The sequence below is a fragment of the Rhinolophus ferrumequinum genome, chromosome 17 (assembly GCF_004115265.2).
Source record: "Rhinolophus ferrumequinum isolate MPI-CBG mRhiFer1 chromosome 17, mRhiFer1_v1.p, whole genome shotgun sequence".
NCBI lineage: Eukaryota > Metazoa > Chordata > Mammalia > Chiroptera > Rhinolophidae > Rhinolophus > Rhinolophus ferrumequinum.
Window position 1 is genome coordinate 50,993,601 of NC_046300.1, and position 14,398 is coordinate 51,007,998.

General features: G+C 37.8%; 1 protein-coding gene and 1 pseudogene across 14 annotated transcripts in view; one reads left to right on the forward strand and one right to left on the reverse strand.

The window, feature by feature from the left end:
* Positions 1 to 14,398, reverse strand: part of ERC2 (ELKS/RAB6-interacting/CAST family member 2) — a 923,425-nt gene that overhangs the window by 365,633 nt on the left and 543,394 nt on the right. The window lies entirely within an intron of this gene.
* Positions 2,204 to 2,508, forward strand: LOC117037278 (ATP synthase subunit g, mitochondrial-like; annotated as a pseudogene).

A 14,398-nucleotide genomic window follows, 5' to 3' on the forward strand; every position in this document is an offset into this window, starting at 1 on the left:
TCCAACCAGCCTGCCAAAGACACCTGGCACACTCAGTCTACAAAGCGGAAGCTCCTACATAAGGCTACTCATTCAAGACTGAGAGAGGTTACTCTTTCGCCTAATTCATAGATAAAAACACATAGACAGCCAAAATGAGGACACAGATTAATATATTCCTAATGAAAGAACAGGACAAAATCCCAGAAAAAGAACTAAATGAAAGAGACAAACAACCTTCCAGATAAAAAATTCAAAACACTGTTTATAGAGATGCTCAACAAACTCAGGAGAAGAATAGATGAACTTAGTAAGAACGTTAATGAAGAGACAGAAAATATGAAAAAAAATATCAATAAGAATCAAAGAATACAATAACTAAAACAAAAAGTACATTAGAGGAAATCAACAAAAGGTTAGATGATTCAGAAGGCCCAATCAATGACCTGGAAGACAAGGTAGTGGAAATCACAGAATCAAACAAGAAGAAGAAAAACGAAAAAGAAATGTGGCTTGTTTAAGAAACCTATGAGACAATATCAAGCATACCAACATTTGCATCATATCGGTCCCAGCAGGAGAAGAGAGAGCGAAAAGGATAGAAAACCTATCTGAAAAAACAATGATGGAAAACTTCCATAACCTGGTGAAGGAAACAGACATCCAAGTCCAGGAAGCACAGAGTCCCAAACAAGATAAACTCCAAGAGGCCCACACCAAGACACATTATAATTAAAATGCCAAAAGTTAAAGGCAGAATATTAAAAGCAGCGAGAGAAAAGCAGTTTGTTACACATAAGGGAAAACCCATAAAATCATCAACTGATTATCATTTCAGCAGAAACTTTGCAGGATGGAAGGCAATGGCATAATATGTTCAAAGTGATGACAAAAAACCTGCAACCAAGAATACCCTAATTCAGAAAGGCTATCTTTCAGAATTGAAAGAGAGAGAGTTTCCCAGACAAGCAAAAGTTAAAGGAGTACATTACTACTCAGCTGGCACTACAAGAAATGTTAAAGGGAATTCTTTAAGTGGAAAAGAAAAGGCTAAAACTAAAAATAAGAAAATATAAGAAAAAAATCTCACTGATAAAGACAAACATTTAGTAAAAGTAGTGGATCAGCCAATTATATAAAGCTAGTAGGAATGTTAAAAGACAAAAGTAGTAAAATCATGTGTAACTACAATAATAAATTAAAGAATGTAAGCACAAACACTTGGTGGAAAATATGATGTCAAAAAACATAAATCTTGGGGTAGGGTGAGTGAAAAATATAGTACTTTTAGAATGCATTTAATCTTAAGTGACCACCGACTTAAAGCAGACTGCTATAAACATAGCTTGTTATATATGAATCTCGTGGTAACCACAAACCAAAAACCTATGACAGATACACAAAAAATAAAGAGACAGGAACCCAAATGAACTACTAAAGAAAGTCATCACTATACAAGAGAAGAAAGCAAGAGAAGAAGAAACAGAGAACCACAAAAACAGCAGGAAGCAATTAAAATTAAAATAACTACATACCTATCAATAATAACTTTAATTGTAAATGGACTAAATGCTCCAATCTATAGACATAGGGTGGCTGAATGGATTAAAAAAACAAGACCCATCCATATGCTGTTTCCAAGAGACTCACTTCAGATTGAAAGACACACAAAGACTGAAAATAAAGATTGAAAAAAGATATTTCATGAAAATGGAAGTGAAAAGAAAGCTCGGATAGCAATACTTACATCACACAAAATAGACTTTAAGACAAAAACTGGAACAAGGGACAAAAGAGGTCATTACATAATGATAAAACGATCAATCCAACTAGAGGATATAACACTTGTAAACATTTACACACCCAACAAAGGAGAACCTAAATATATAAAGAAATATTAACAGACTTAAAGGAGAGATTGAGAATTATACAATAAAAGTAGGGGACTTCACACTCCACTTACATCAATGGATAGATCATCCAGACAGAAAAAATTAACAAGGAAATAAGGCCTTAAATGGCACATTAGACCAGATAGACTTGTAGATATTTACAGAATATGCCACATAAAAATAGAAGAATACACATTTTTTTTCAAGTGCACATTGTCCAGGATTGACCACAGCAGGCCATAAAAATAATCTCAATAAATTTAAGAGGACTGAAATCATATCAAGCATCCTACCCAATCCATCCAATGTCATGGACTTCCTGTTCTAGAACCATGGCCCAATTTGTCTGTAACCTCACAGAGAAGGCCCTGGCGCTAGACAACACTACTGTGACTTACTTGAAGCCTTGATTGGCCACATTTTGGAGCTATTCCAAGGTTGAGCTGGTTCCTCCAACCCCTGCTGAGATCACTACTCAGAGCTTGAAAAAAATAGTCAATAGTGCTCAAACTGGTAGCTTCAAACAGCTCACAGTTAAGGAAGCTCTGCAGAATGGTTTGGTGCCATTTAGATGTGGATATGGCTTTATGTTGGTGAGATCACAGGCAAGCATGGCATCACTGGCTATCATGTTTGAAGACCCATCTTTAACATCTGTTTCTTTTGCATTTATTATTTGAATGTTTTGGGGCCTTGTGTCATCAGACTGGTATTTGAATAAAACATGTCAAAAATCAGTATTTTCTATATCAAACACTGCATGATATTTTCTATATCAAACATTATCAAACACTCCATTTTCTCTTGATATCAAGTTGGATTGTCTTCTGATTTAATAATGTTAATATAGCCCTAAATGCACATCTTTGCTTAGCCTAAAATTCGAAAGGATATATCTAAATATATCAACCTGGTATATATATCTATCAGGATAACATTATAAGTTAAAGATTGGAAATATAATATTTTATTTCCATAAAAGTTGGGGGAAAGGCCTTGAGAAAATTAGAACTTGCTATAAGAGGAGAAATAATAATTCCACGTACCAAAGTGAAATCATGTCAGTAGTATAAAAACAAAATTTGGATGGCTTGTGTTTAATAAACTCAGAGAAAGACCTTTTTGACAACTCCTATGTCTGAAGTGTTGGGATACTTGGTGGTATTATAAGTATGTATCTTTATAACATCTTCAGTGCCCAGACGGAGTGAATGAGAGCTGTGACCTACATTTTAAACCTAATTTTGATATGTGTATTACTATTAATCTATCTGGTTTTGCAATTTTTATAACCTAATTTTGCAAAAATAATAAAAATACCTTATGGATATTTAAACAGAGTGATAACTCAGAATCATACTTGGGTCTAAAATATATATTATGTACGGAAATAAACAGAAGTGATTGGTTATCAAAAAACAAAAAGAAAAGAAAAACAAACAAATAAACAAAACAATGGTATGAAACTAGAAATCACTTACAAGAAGAAAAATTGAAACCCAAGTTAAACAACATGCTACCAAACAATCAATGGGTTAACAAAGAAATAAAGCAGGAAGTTAAAAAAAAAATTCTTGAGACAAATGAAAATACAATAATCCAAAATCTGTGGGACACAGCAAAAGCAGTTCTAAGGGAAAAATTCATAGCACTACAGGCTTACCTCAAAAAATAAAAAATATCTCAAAAAAACAATTTAAACTTACACCTAAAGGAACAAGAGAAAAACCAAATAAAGCTCAATGTGAGTAGAGTAAAAAAAACAACAACAAAGGTCAAAGTGGAACTAAATAAAATAGAAACAAACAAACAAAAACCAATATAAAAGATCAGTGAAACTAAAAACTGGTTCTTTGAAGAGATAAACAAAATTGATAAATCTTTAGCCAGACTTATCAAGAAAAAAAAGAGAGGACCCAAATAAATAAAATCAGAAATAAAGAGGAAAGATGACAACTGACAGCACAGAGATATAAAGGATTATAATACTATGAAAAATTATACATCAACACATTGGAAAACCTAGAATAAATGGATACATTTCTAGAAACATATAATCTTCTAAGACTTATTCAGGAAGAGACTGAAAATCTGAACAGACCAATTACTAGGAACAAAATTGAACCATAATAAAAAATCTTTCAACAAACATAAAAGTCCAGGACCAGACAGCTTCACAGGTGAATTCTACCAAACATTCAAAAAAGAATTAACACCTATTGTCCTCAAACTCTTCCAAAAAATCCAGGAGGAGGGAAGGCTCCCAAGCTCACTTTACAAGGCCACCATTAGTTTGATACCAAAACCAGACAAAGACAGTATAAAAAAGAAAATTACAGGTCAATTCTCTGATGAAAATAGATGCAAAAATCCTCAACAAAAGATTAATAAACCAAATCCAGCAATACATTAAAAATATCATACACCATGATCAAGTTGAATGTATTCCAGGGATGCAAAGATGGTTTAATATCTACAAATCAATTATGATACACCACATAAACAAAATAAAAGACAAAAATCATATGATCATCTTACTAGATGCAGAAAAAGTACTTGATGAAATTCAACGTCCTTTTATGATTAAAAAAGCAACAACGTGGATATAGAGGGAACATAACTCAAAATAATAAAGGCTATATATGATAAACCTACAACTAACATACTCAATGGTGAAAAGCTAAAAGCTTTTTCTCTTAGATCAGGAAAAAGAGAAGGATGCCCACCCTCACCACTCTTATTCAACATAGTACTGGCAACCCCAGTGACAGCAATCACACAAGAAAAATAAATAAAAGTTATCCAAATTGGAAAGACAAAAGTAAAACTGTCACTATTTGCAGATAGCATAAAACTATATGTAGAAAATTCTAAATACTCTACCAAAAAACTGTTAGAACTAATAAATGAATTCAAGTAAAGTTACAGTACACAAAATTAAAATTCAGAAATCTGATGCATTTCTATACACTATTATTGAATAACCAGAAACAAAGAAAACAATACAATTTACAGTCCTCAAAGAGAATAAAATACCTAGGAATAAATTTTACCAAGGATGTAAGGAACTATCCTCTAAAAACTGTAAGACATTGATGAAAGAAATTGAAGAATACAAAATAATGGAGGGATATACCATGAACATGGATTGCAAGAATTAATATTGTTAAAATTTCCATACTACCCAGAGCAATCTACAGATTCAATGCAATTGCTATCACAACACCAATGTCATTTTTCACAGAATTATAACAAATAATCGTAAACTTTATAGGGAACCACAAAAGACCCTGAATAGCCAAATCAACATTGAAAAAGAAAAACAAAGTTGGAGGTATCACTCTCCCTGATTTCAAACTATAATATAATGCTATAGTCATCAAAACAGCATGGTACTGGCACAAAAGCAGACACATAGATCAATGGAACAGAATAGAGAGCCCAGGAACAAACCCACACCTATGTGATCAATGAATCTATGACAAAGGAGGCAAGAATATACAATGGGGAAAAGACAGTCTCTTCAATAAATGCTGTTGGAAAATTAGACCGATACATTAAAAAAAAAAAAAAAAGGTAAAGGAAAAGAAATAAAAAAAAAAAAATGAAACTAGAACCCTTTCTGACACCATACAAAAAAAAAAAACACCTCCAAATGGATTAAAGACTTAGATATAAGATCTAGAAGATCTAGAAATAAACTCTTTGACTCTTAGTAATATTTTTCTGGATATGTTTCCTTGGGCAAAGGCAACAAAAGCAAAAATAAAGAAATCAGACTACATTAAAGTACAAAGCTTTTACACGGTGAAGGCAACCATGAACAAAACGAAAAGGCAAAATACTGAATGGGAAAAGATATTTGCTAATGATATACCTGATAAGGGGTTAATAACCAAAATATAGAACAAATGCATACAACTCAACATTTTAAAAAAAGAAGAAATCCAATTAAAAAATGGGCAGAGGACTTGAATAGACATTTCTCCAAAGGAGACATGTAAAAAGATGTTCAACAAACCAAAACCACAATGAGATATTATTACCTCACACTTGTCTGAATGGCTATTATCAAAGACTTCAAATATTGAGTGTTGTCCAGCGTGTGGAGAAAAGGAAACCATCATGCACGGTAAGTATGCAGGATTGTAAACTAGAGAAGCCACTATGGAAAACAGTCTGGAGACTTCTCAAAAAAATTAACAACAGAACTACCTTATGACCTAGCAATTCCACTTCTGGGTATTTATCTAAAGAAAACAAAAAACACTAAATCAAAAAGATATATGTCCCCTATATGTTCACTGAGTCATATTTTGTAACAGTCAAGATATGAAAGCAACCTAGGTGTCCATTGATAGATGAGTGGATAAAGATCTGGTATATACATACAATGGAATGTTACTTGGTCATAAAAAAGAATGACAGCTTGCCATTTGTGACAACATGGATGGACCTAAAGGATATTATGCTAAATGAAATAAGTCGAACAGAGAAATACAAAAATAATATGATTTTACTTATATGTGGGATCTAACAAAAAATTAAACAGAAACAAACTCACAGATACAGAGAAAAAACTGATGACTACAATAGGGGACGGGGGTGGGGGACCGGTAGCAAAGGGGAAGGGATTAAGAAGTACAAACTTCCAGTTATAAAATAAGTCATGCAAATGTAATATACAGCACAGAGAATATAGTTAATAATATAATTATGTATGGTGACAGATGGTTACTAGACTTATTGTAGTGATCACTTTGTAAGGTATATAAATGTTCTATCACTATGCTGTACATCTGTATGTCAACTATAATTAGGAAGGAAGGAAGGATTAAAGGAAAGGAAAGGAAAGGAAAGGAAAAAAGAAAAGAAAAGGAAAGAAAAGAAAAAAGAAAAGTATCAGAACTGTGATCATTCCAAGTGCTGACCCAGATCCTGATTCTACATATAGGATTGTCTGTGTCCTCTTGACCCCATTTCCATTAATAAATGGTTCTTTATTCTAATCAATGTACAATTAAACCCCCGCCCCCCCCAAAAAAAATAGAGAAAGTAGCTTGGATTCCTCCTTTCTGAATCTCTCTCATTGGTTGAAGCTGACCTGTCTGCAATCTGTAGACACAGAACCACTGAACTGGGTTTCCAAGTTCACCTGCCACCTGACTACTTGGGGCACGCACCAGCTAGTTTTACATTAACCCAGCCTTAACAATTGCACCTTAGATTAATGACTTGCAATCTACCCTGGGCATTGCAGCAATAAGCACATGGAAAAACCTTGGCACCTGAGAGATATAATCCAGAGTTTTTACTGATGGAGATGCCACGTTGGCTTCCAACATCATGACTTCTAGTATAAGGTGAGGCTGCTCTTCTCCACACCTTAGAAATAGCTCCCCAGGCCAAGGCCTCGTACTCCTCCTAACTCACGTGCCCCTGGCCAGTGAGTATTGCATTCTGAGGACCACGTGGAGCAGCGACTCAGGTATCTATCATTCGAGTCCTAACATGACCACTGTTTCTAGCTTTGTGCCAATAATCCCTGACCCTTGAAGTCTGTTTCATAGATGTTGCCCATGGTGCCTCCCGTGTTAAATGTTCTCGAGTTCTGTGAATGTTTCCTTTGCTATGAAAGCAAGAGCATTAAAAAGCAAGAAACGTGTACCCTGCTGTGGTGGTCATTCAAAGGGCTCACAACATGCCACTTCTCCTTACGGGCACATGATAGGAACCTCTTTCTTTACGTTGTTGAGCTTTGGCCGATAAAATCATTGTCATACCCAGGTAGAAGCACTTAAGTGTTAGTGCTCGACCCCCACCTTCCCTTTTCCCTGACATGCTAAGTGTAGAGGCATGTTTCAGAGGATGTCTCCTTCAGTCTGCGTCCCTGAGTGATCACAATGAAGCCCAAGGCCAACCCACATGACCCAAACAAGTCCTTTGTTGTGCCACATTACGATGAGGAGGTTGTCAGTTCCCTGCAGCTTGACATGGCCTATCTTGACTGGTGAATTGTCAAACTTCTTATCAGGTGCGCTACACCTACTGCCTCCTCCCCACTCCCTACACGAATCCCCTCTCAAGAGGAAACTGCTTCTTATTCTGGCTACCTTATTCTGGCTCCTTCTTACCAAGTATCTTTTCTTTGCATGGCTAAACGCTCCCCCAACTTCTTCCCCTTCTACAAAGTATTATCACATTCTAGCTGGCTATGTATATGTAGTTTGTGTCTTAAAAACCAACAGATTAGAATCATGGCTCCCACACTTACTACTACGTGACTGACACAAGTTCCTTCATCTCTTTTAGCTTCTGTTTCCTTATCTGGAAACAGGGACCATGTTGCTTACTTTATTAGATGCTTGTGGGCATTGAGTGAGATGATGTAGCCTATATGTGATTTTTTTTCTTCTTCATCTAACGGATATTAATAAAATAACCATTTTCTGAAAGGATAAATTACATTCATTGTACAGAATTTAAAAGACATAGATATGAAAATTTATTTTTCTAAATTTAAGATTAAATAATGACATTTTTTTGTTGTTAAGATTATGCCAAATCCGAAATAAGTCAGACAGAAAAAGTAGAGAACCATACGATTTTACTGATATATGGTATACAAAACTGAAAACAACAAAAGAACAAGAAAAACAAATGAAGAAACAAAATTCATAGACACAGACAATAGTTTAGTGGATACCAGAGGGTAAGGGGCGAGGGGGGTGATAGGTGAGGGTAAAGGGGATCAGATATATGGTGATGGAAAGAGAACTGATTCTGGGTCGTGAACCCACAATGTGAGATACAGATGATGTAATACAGAATTGTACACCTGAAACCTATGTAACTTTGCTAACAATTGTCACCCCAATAAACTTAACACACATACACACACACACATACGCACAAAGATTACACAAATCCCACCACTTGGAGGCGTGTGTGTGTGTGTGTGTGTGTGATAGAGATGCTATACAGAATTTTGTAAACAGTTTTCAATAAATGTATCGTGAGAATTTCCCCCTTGTCATTAAACAGTTTCTTGGAAACACAGTTTTCCTGGTGAGTGGCGCTGTAACTGACCCCATTTTTCTAACACCCAACACTTCCCTTGGGTTCTCTGAAGCTGTCCTTAGAGAGTGGGAACCTATATCCCCTGTTTCTTTAGTAAATTCTTGGACTTCTGGTAGCCCATACCTGGGTTCTCACCCTTATGACTCTATCCTAGAGGCATTTTCCTCATCTGGATGGCTACTCAGAAGGACTGAGATCTGTCTCCACAGCTCTCACCTCCAGATAGATAATTTTCCAAACGTTATCTTCTTTTACTCACTTGACCTTTTCCATATATACTTAACCACCTGTTGGTCACTTGTATTTGGATGTCCTAATATCACTTTAAATTCAAGATGACCAAAAGCCAACTCATGATCCAGTAACATCTGCCTAAACCAAATCCTTATCACCAACCCCCTCCCTCCCAACGTCCCACTCCTTAACCAATCCATCATTTTGGTCCAATACCCTGAGCTTTTCTCAATCACTCATGTTTAAGAACTCAGAGCCACATTTGTCTCTTCCTTCTCCTTCCTTTCCTCTTTTATTTTCCGTTCATTATCAAATCCTATAGTTCTTTTTGGAATACTTCTTGGATCCATCATTCCTTTCTATCATTACTCTTGATGCCGCAAACTCAGGTCCCTTCCCTTCCCTTCCCACATATATGATAGAGTTGAAAATAAGTGTGTATGTGTGTGTGTGTGTGTGTGTGTGTGTGTGTGTGTGTGTGTGTTCCTAGCCTTTGTCTCTACCTCTACCCCCACCACAGTGTATCTCTCAGCCAGGTCTGTTCTTGAATTTTAGGAAATGGATTTAGCAAATGGGTAGCAAAGTGGATGTACGAAACTGGGTGCCGAGGTATAGGACTCTTGAGTGCAGGCTATCCTGATCTATACCAGGAGTGTCAAAACTGCGGCCTGCAATCCATTGTTAATTGGCCCGCAGCAAATTCCAAAAATATATTTAGTTTACTTAAATAAACCAGGTGAGGCAATACGTACTTCACCTCGAATGAGTGGCCCGGCTGTTCGTGTATTTTACCGCATACGGCCCTTGGTAAAAAATGTTGAAAAAAGTTTTGACACCCCTGAATTCTATACAATAAAAAGTGGGAGAAAGAAGTGGGAGAGGAAAGAGTAAGAATGAGCATAGAGACTGAGCATAAAGAAACGTGTTTATTTTGTTTTAAGGGCAGAATGAGAAAACTGGGGAAAAAGAGAACAAGGGAAGAGAAATAAAAAGTTACCAGGGGTCATTCTGGGGCCCCTTCAATGTTTTCCAAAGACAAAAATGAAGGTTAGACTTTCCTGATTTTTTTGTTTTGTTTTTTTCAGTTATCTTAACTGCGTATCTTTGAACTGGGCCCCATGGGGCTGAGATTAAAAGATGTGCCACAGGACTGGTCACAGTTTATCTCCCTCCTGCCAGGAAAATAAGCCTAAACCATCAATATTCTGTCAAAAATTGTATCGCTGGCCCAGCTCCAACATCTCGAGGGGCCTCCAATTACCCGTACTGGTGGTTTTCAGACTGCGTTCCCTAGAGCATGAAGGGTTCCACAAAGTCATCTAGGGGTTGACGAACAGGACAGTGGGCTGGGAAAAGGAGCATGAATCAAGAGAGGTCTGCATGCAGCATCCCACACTCAAAGGGGGTTGTTCTACTTTTGTTCACTTCATATATAGCATTCCACTGAGGATTTACATTTTGAAACATTTAAAAAGTATTTTAAAATACTGAGAATGGTTAAATGCGTGGATTATGAGGCCAAACTGTCCCAATAATACCTGCTTTGCCATTTATCAATGATAGAACCATGGGAAAGTGTCTGTTTCCTCATCTAGAACAACAGTCCTTCTCATCCGAGTTACAAGTGCTGAACGAGGCAGTGAATGTAAAGCTCTTAGTGCAAAAGGGACAAGAGAAGAGGTAGCACAGCGGAGTGGTTACAAAGGGCGGGGGCTAGCCACTTACTAGCTGTGTCCTGGGGGACTTAGAAAAGCTTTCTGAGCCTCAGGTTCCTCACTTGTGAAGTGGGGGTAAAAGCAGAACTAAGCTTGGAGAATTTTTAAAAGATTCAGTGGGTTAACATGCCTGATGCCCTAAGAACCACGCCCAGTACTTGGTGCCATGGGACTGTCAGGTCTCATTAACACGGTGCCTGGTAAGTTTTCAGTAAGTGATGTTTATTCCTGAATTCAAGATCTTGTGCTTGCGCTTGTCTACCCTCCACCAACCACGCGCACACATGCAGACACACCCCTGGCCGTCCCTACGCTGACCCCTCCAATTAGGGATCTCAGCCACCCCCCAGGGCTCTGTCACAAGGCCCTGGCCTCTTTCGCAGGGCGCAGTGATTAAAAGCTGGGAGATGTGCACTCCTTACTGCCTTTATTCCACCGCTTCTCTGGGCAATTCCGATGTGCCAGTCCCTCTGCCAGGTACCAGCGACAGACTTGTCCTCAGAAGCTGTCTGGTCTGGCAGGCCAGACCTTCAATCAAACCTTTAACCAAACAACTCTTTCATCACAATTGTGATTTAAAAATGATTAAAGTACTGCGTGATTAGCAAGAGTAAAACAGGAGCCAATCCTGCCCGAGGCCGCCAGGCCTGCCTCCCTAAAGCAGGCCAGTGGGAGTGGTCTGCTGGAGAGGAGGGTAAAAAACGGGGGCTAGTGACACATGGGCCATGGTCCTGTCCGTTAGGGACCTTGTGCTTGGATAATCACAATGATTATGAGCCACTAAACACTTCCGAGAAGTTCAGCAGGAAAGCAACCCATTTGTCGCCATTTAACACAGCATTGGCTTCTTTTAGAAGCATATCTTTCAGTAACTCACCAGACAATAATTCCGTGTTTCCCCGAAAATAAGACCTAACCGGAAAATAAGCTCTAGCATGAATTTTCAGGATAACATCCCCTGAACAGAAGCCCTAATGCGTCTTTCGGAGCAAAACTTAATACAAGGCCAGGTCTTATTTTCGGGGAAACATGGTATCTCCTGGAGTGGGGTGGGAAGGTGTTTTAAAAACGTTGTTTAGTTCCTACAATGCCATCTGTGATGTAAACAGAATTCACAGCAAACCTCCGAAATCTGTAACACTCACGATGTTTCATTTAAAATAATTTCCTAAAAAGTCCCCAGATATGGCAAGACTAGTATTCTCATCTTATATCTTTAAAAGTAAGATTACATTTTAAAATATGTTGGTTTGGTGTTACATATCTAAACATAATAATTAAAGGTTTCTTCAAGCTAGATGTCTATTTGGCCTCACCAATTTAAAAAAAGCAAACTTAAATAATTGTGTCATTTCTGATTTTATTAGTCATTCTCTGTGGCAGATCATAAAAATTCTCTTAAAGAACAGTTAAGTTACCAGGACTACTCAATTGTATTTGAATAATGCATAACTCTGTGTACTTTAAGAATAATGAAGCCATCAGACAAATTTCTAAAGAGTCTAGTGCTTACACCCAGCTCTGGAGAAACTGTCGGGACTTTTAAAGTGAGCAGCAGAGCCTTAAAACAATAAAATAAAAAACCTGTTTAAGACCTTAAATCATTAACATGTGTCGACTTAAACTTACACATACATTTGTGTTGTTTAACTAAATATTTGAAAACCAGCTTCTCTCTCAGTTATCTGCCAAGAGCCACGCTCCGGGTTCTGTGTGTCTCTTCCGGCCACGTGGCAATGTCTAGCACTTTTTCAAGGGGCTTTCTTGGGAAGAGCTGATATTCCAATATTTTGATAAGAAAATTTTTTTCGTTAAATTGCTTGTCAGTATTTAGTTAGTATATATTTTGTGTTAATAATCTGGCAATTTTTAACAGCTTTTAAAATCATATTTTAAAAATACATGGGCTCTTCTGCCTTAGCAATCACCATCCATCTGGTTTTCTGTCCTCGCTCCATCCTGAATGCAAGAGGAGGGTAGTTTTCAGTTTGCACCAGAATACAGAGCCAATGAAATTCCCATATCCTAGGTTATAGCAAAACCAGAATGTGAATTGGTCCTGTGGGAATAGTTGGGACTTGGCCCAGCTCTGCTCTGGGCACACAGGTCACCCTGAGATCAGAAGGTGAAGGTAAACGCTGAAACCCTCCCTCCTCAACAGAAATACCTTCTCAGACAGAGATGCTGTGGCTGAAGGATCTGTTAAAACAAGGATTGCTAATCTTATTTTTCCAATTACTCTTATCTGACTTTGCTATCTCCACCTCCTTCCACCTCCCCACTGCTGCCTTAGAGTGACACCTTTTGGAAAAGGTTGAAACTGAAAATCCCCAGACTGCTTTTTGCTGGGACCCAACGACCCTCAAGATTGTAGTTGGGATTTGTTTTCTCCTCACTGAAGTTGAAGCCTTTAGGAGCTTTGCTTAAATGTGCACTTCTGATCCTTCAGCTGCAAACAAATACCCTCAGCGACTGTTTGGGCTCAAGCTCGTGGATTCTGACTACATTTTAAATTCTCCCTTTCCCCTTCTTCTCTTCCCAGACTCATTCACAAAACCTCGCACCACAATAAACAATGGATGGAGAAGAAATGTGTGAAATACATAGATCTGACTTCACAGACTCGGTTAAATCAAACCGTGTTGGAGAACCAATGAGTAACAGTGTCTCCAGAATGCCTTTGAGCATTTTCCTTTCTCCATCAGTTTGGGCTCTGTGGAACCGCCCCGAGGAAAAGGCTGTTTAGGATGTGTTTCTGTGTGTTTGCTGTAGGCACTTCTTGAGCACCGGGGAGATATTCTTTATTTATCTGTGCACAGTCCTGCAGCATGGCAAAGAACTGGTCTCCTCTACCAGAGTTTCAAACATTTTTGCCAAGCAGTGAGGGGAGTGGTTAAGACGGTGGACCCTGTAGCCAGAGGGCTTGGGTTCCAATCAAGGGCTGTGTGACCCTGGGAAAGATACTTGTGTTTCATGTATATCAGTTTCTTTTCTGTAAAATGTGGCTAATAAGGTACCTTCTAACATCCTTGTGAAGAATATCTAAGTTGCCATAGTTACGTGTTTGGCACATAGTAAGCACATAGTAACCTGCAATCATTATTAACAGTCATGTTAGTTTAAACAGCGGCATTTCGTTTTCCGCCTATTAGAGGGTGAGTAAGCAGGACAAAGGGTTGAATGTCCATGTTCTTACATTTTCAGAGTGACTTATAACAGTTTTTTCATCTTCAATGGAATGGTGAAATTTTTACTACAAAACCTATTTATAACAATCCAAATGAATTACACACGAAATAGCTGTTCATATTTTAGTCTTACTTAGTTTAGCTAAGTTCCAAACACAATCATGCAGGGACTCATGAAGACATTAGAGCTGCACTGTCCAAGAGAACATCCTGCAATGATGGCGAGGTTCTAATCTGAGCTGTCCAGTACTCAGGCCACTCACTACCTGTGGCTGTAGGGCACTGGCAATGTTACAGGTGCAACTGAGGA